General features: G+C 39.0%; 1 pseudogene; it reads left to right on the top strand.

Moving 5' to 3' along the window:
• Positions 1-2,135: 2,135 nt before the first annotated feature.
• On the top strand, positions 2,136-5,594 carry LOC470551 (adenosylhomocysteinase-like; annotated as a pseudogene).

The raw sequence follows: 5,594 nt of genomic DNA, 5'->3' as shown, positions 1-5,594 counted from the left end.
GAAGAAATGGGAGTGGAATAATAAGACATTTGCTACTGTTAAACCTTTTTTTATTGGTTTGTTTTTGAGACAGAGTCTTTCTCTGTCACCCAGGCTGGAGTGCAGTGGAGCAATTTCGGCTCACTGTAGCCCCCACCTCCCGGGTTCAAACAATTCTCATGCCTCAACCTCCTGGGTAGCTGGGACCACAGCTGTGCACCATCATGCCTGGCTAATTTTTGTATTTTTGGTAGAGGCAGGGTTTCACAATGTTAGCCAGGCTGGTCTCAACCTCCTGGTCTCTAGCTCCTTGGTCTCAAGTATCCACCTGCCTCAGCTTCCAGCAGTGCTGAGATTACAGGTATGAGCCACTGTTCCTGGCCTAAACATTTTTACCAATGACTTAAATAAAGACATTGACAGCATACTGGGAAAGAAAATTAAGTAAAAGAAAATGAACAAAATGTGCCACACAAAATCTAACCATAAGAAATCCTGTGAATTTGTAATAATGTCAGACAAATTAGAATTCAAGGCAAGTAGTGGGTCATTTCAAAAGGATAAAAGAGTCAAAATAATCTTAAATGTATATCTTAAATACCTATAATAAAAAAGCTTCAAAATACGTGAAGCAAAAATTGATAGCAATGAAAGAATATTTTTACATCTCTTAGTACTTGATAGAACAAGTACACATACACACACAGTATGAGTTAGTAAGAATATTTGAATAAACAAATCAAAACAATTTGATATTCATAGAATATTATACCCAAACAAGAACAAAATACACATTCTTTTCAAATCACATGGAACAACCATGAAAATATACCCTATACTGGGTATATCATAAGCCTCAGGAAATTTTGAAAACTTGAAATTATTTAAAATATATTTGTTCTCTTACACAACAAAATTAAAATAAAAATCAATAACATTGAGATATACAGAAAAATCTCAAAAGTATGGAAAATAACCCTCTTTTAAGTAACCAGTGAATCAGAGAAAAAAATCAAAAGTGAGTTTAGAATTATTCCAAAATGATAATACAAAAGATGAAATGGATAGGATGTAGCTAAAACAGTTATAAAAGTAAAAATCTATCACTTTAAATAAAGAAAAGCAGAAAGACGTGAAATCAACAATCTAGATTTTCCACTTAAAAAGCCTGAATAAGTGTAATTAAATAAGGAATAAGCAGAGAGAAAGAAGTAACAAATAGAAGAGCAGAAATTAATATAGCAGGAAAAAACAAATAGCATCGTAAATAAAAAGACAAAAAATTAATTTCAAAAGGATTAAAAAAAAGGGGAGGGGGGCATATATCTAGCTAGATGAACCAGGGGATAAAAAGGAAGGAAACACAAATTATCAACCCAAAGAATAAAAGATGGCATATCATTATGTGTCCTAGAAACATTAAAAACACAATGAAATGTTACTGAAAAATACTTTTATTCAGTGAATTTTAATTACTATATATTGGATAAAGTTATTGTAAAATGCACTTTGCAAAACTGACACAAAAATGAAAAAAATAAAATAGCCACTTATCTGATAAAGAAATCACGATAAAACTTTCACACACAAAAATTTTAAAAACTAAAAGTCCAGATGTATTCAATGATAAATTTTATTTAATGTGTAAAAATAATTAATCCTTTCTAATTCATTTCATACGAATAATGTAACTCTGATACCAAAACCTGACAAAGATATTACAAGAAAAAATCACAGACCACAATCATGATGGAGGAATTTTTAAACAAAATATTAAGAAATAAAATCCAATGATATATAAAAAGGATAATTCATAATGACCAAGTGGAGTTTATCCCAAGATGCAAGTTTGTTTTAACATCCAAAAATTAATAGTTGGAATTCTCTTCATTAACAGAAGATTAGAAAAAGTATAAGTTATTCAATTCATGCAGCAAAAATATGTGACAACATTCAACAAACCTGATAAAGGGCATGTATGAAAAACCTACAGCTAATATCATATTTAATGTTGAAACATTGAACTCTTTCTTCCAAGACCAAGTGAGCAAGGCAAGAATGTCTGCTCTTGCCCTGCCCGGCGCCGACCGCCCAGTGCCTGTCCCCAGACTGAGGCCCAGCCCCCTTCGCCCGTGCCCATCAAGAGCGCCACCAGCATGTCTGACAAACTGCCCTACAAAGTCGCTGCCTGGGGACGCAAGGCCCTGGACATTGCAGAGAACAAGATGCCAGGCCTGATGCGCATATGGGAGCGGTACTCCGCCTCCAAGCCACTGAACGGCGCCCACATCCCTGGCTGTCTGCACAGGACCGTGGAGACTGCCGTCCTAATGAGCCTCATCACCCTGGGTACTGAGGTGCAGTGGTCCAGCTGCAACATCTTCTCTACCCAGGACCATGCGGCTGCTGCCATTGCCAAAGCTGGCATTTCAGCCAGCACTGGCATTCCAGTGTTGCCGTTGCCAAGGCTGGCATGCCTGGAAGGGCGAAACAGACGAGGAGTACCTGTGGTGCATTGAGCAGATGATGTACCTCAAGGACGGGCCCCTCAACATGATTCTGGAAGACGGGAGACCTTACCAACCTCATCCACACCGAGTACTCGCAGCTCCTGCTGAGCTTCCGAGGTATATCCAAAGAGACCACAATCGGGGTCCACAACCTGTACAAGATGATGGCCAATGCGATCCTGAAGGTGCCTGCCATCGATGTCAATGACTCCGCCACCAAGAGCAAGTTTGACAACCTCTATGGCTGTGGGAGCCCCTCATAGGTGGTATCAAGCAGGCCACAGACGTGATGATTGCTGGCAAGGTAGCGGTGGTAGCAGGCTATGGCGATGTGGGCAAGAGCTGTGCCCAGGCCCTGCGGGGTTTCAGGGCCAGCGTCATCATCACCAAGACTGACCCCATCAAGGCACTGCAGGCTGCCATGGAGGGCTATGAGGTGACTACCATGGATGAGGCCTGTCAGGAGGGCGACGTCTTTGTCACCACCACAGGTTGTGTTGACATCATCCTTGGCCAGCACTTTGAGCAGACGAAGGATGATACCATTGTGTGTAACACTGGATACTTTGATGTGGAGATGGATGTCAAGTGGCTCAACAAGAACACTGTGGAGAAGGTGAACGTCAAGCTGCAGGTGGACCCGTACCGGCTGAAGAATGGGCGGGGCATCATCCTGCTGGCTGAGGGTCGGCTGGTTAACCTGGCTTGTGCCATGGGTCACCCTAGCTTCGTGAGGAGTAACTCCTTCACCAGCCAGGTGATGGCGCAGATCAAGCTGTGGACCCACCCAGACAAGTACCCCGTTGGGGTTCACTTCCTGCCCAAGAAGCTGGATGAGTCAGTGGCTGAAGCCCACCTGGGCAAGTTGAACATGAAGTTGACCAAGCTGACTGAGAAGCAGGCCCAGTACCTGGGCATGTCTTGTTACTGCCCCTTCAAGCCAGATCACTACCGCTACTGAGAACCCAGTCTGCGCTTCACCTTTCAGCCGCTGTCCCTGCCCAGGCCCCGCCTCTCCTCCCTAAGAGCAAACGGCACCAACTTTGTGATTCGTTTGTCAGTGTCCCCCATCGACTCTCTGGGGCCGGTCACTCAGTTTTTGGCCTCTACTGCAGCCCTCATACTGTTCCAAGAGTGGCAGCGGGAACTGAGAGGCCCCTCCAGAAGCCACGGTCATGAGGGAGGTCCCAGCCACAGGGAACCATGAGCTCAGTGGTCTTGGAACTGCCCACTAAGTCAGTCCTTCCTTAGTCTCAGTCAGTAGTGGAGTCACAAAGCCCGTGTATTTTGTCATCTAGGCCTTCACCTGGTCTATGGACTTATACCTGTGTGCTTGGTTGACAGGTCCAGTGGTTCCTCAGCCCATGACAGATGAGAAAGAGCTATATTGAAGGGCAAAGAAGATCTGTCGTTCGAATTTTCCTGAGAGACTGGCTTAGTGCTGGGCCTTCTCTTAAACCTCATAACAATGAGGTTAGTACTTTTAGTCCCTGTTTTACAGGGATTAGAATAGACTGTTAAGGGGCAACTGAGAAAGAACAGAGAAGTGACAGCCAGAGGTTGAGAGGGGCCATAAAAACATAAAAGCAGGCAGAGATCTGCCACCACTTTGTAACCTGATGGTTCCTATCAGAGAATAATTTGGCCTACAATGTTTATAATGTTAAAAGAAAGCAGAAAGGTGGGTAAATAAAAATCTTGGTGGAAAAAAAAAAAAAATGAAGTCTGCTCTTACCACTTCTGTATATCTTTATACCAGAGCAATAGATAAGAAAAAAGCTATGAAGATTGGAAAGGAAGAAGCAAAAACTTTCATTATCTGCATGTAGTTTGACTACATAGATATTCATAAAATATATATCAAATGAATTATTAGAATTAATAAACAAAATTAGATCAGAAGCTGAAAAGTCCAAAAATGATCTATGGTCCTATATACTAATCACTTAAAAACTGGAAAATAAACTTCTTTAAAATACCATTTACAGTTGCACAAAATTTAAATACTATTTGTGATAGCATCCTATTATTATTACAATATTGATAGAAATTACTTTAATAAAAATCTATAGAAACTGTATGCTAAAATTATAAGAATATTGAGAGAAATTTAAGAAGACCTAAACAATTGAATTGAAACTCTCAGTATTAATATTTTATTTGTCTCCGGATAGCTATATAAACTCAGAAACAATGCCAGACAAAATCCTACAGAAATGTTTCTACAAAATGACCAGCTGATTCAAATTCATTTTTAGAAATTCAAAAAAACTCAGAGTTAAAACAATCTGGAAAATGTTGACAGAGATACAGTATCTTATTCTAAGACTTGTTCTATAGCTACAATAGTTTTAAAAAAAGTGGTATAGGCATACGAATAAAAAAAAATCAACTGAATAGAATATGCTCTAGAACTAGAACCACATACATAGGATCAATTGATTTTCAACAAAACGCCAAGATAATATTCAGGAAAAAAAATATTTTTAACAAATAGTGCTAGAACAACTGTATATTCATATGGGAAAAAAATGAGCTTCACCCCCCATTTCATATTATACATGAAAATTATATCCCTGCCAAATGGATCAAAGACCTAAATATAGAAACTATAAATTTAAATTATCTAGAATAAAATACAGGAAATTATCTTCTCTAAACATTTACAAATATTTATTCAACAGAAAACACTAACCATATTGATAAATTTCATCAAATTTTAAAATCTTGTGCCTCAAAAGGCAAACCATTGTTTGGAATAAAACATTCTTAGTACATATGCACAACAAAGAACTTGTATCGAAAATATATTTTTTTTAATCTGCTACACTTCAATAGTAAAAATAACCAACCAGTTTAAAAATGAGCAAAAGACTTGGACAAATACTTCACCCTAAAAATATTCCGATAGCCAGTGAATATGTTAAAGAATGCTCAAACTCATTAGTCACTAGAAATACGAAAATTCAAACAACAAAATAAAACTCCATGCATACTAAAAGAGCTAAAATTTGAGAGTGACAATATGAAGTGCCAGAGCAGATGTATAGTAAACTAGAGCTCTTCTATGCTTCTGTAGACAATGTAAAACATATAACCACTTTG

The sequence above is a fragment of the Pan troglodytes genome, chromosome 13 (assembly GCF_028858775.2).
Source record: "Pan troglodytes isolate AG18354 chromosome 13, NHGRI_mPanTro3-v2.0_pri, whole genome shotgun sequence".
Taxonomy (NCBI): Eukaryota; Metazoa; Chordata; class Mammalia; order Primates; family Hominidae; genus Pan; species Pan troglodytes.
The sequence above is the reverse complement of the archived record's forward strand: the minus strand, read 5'-3'. Positions and strand labels throughout refer to the sequence as shown.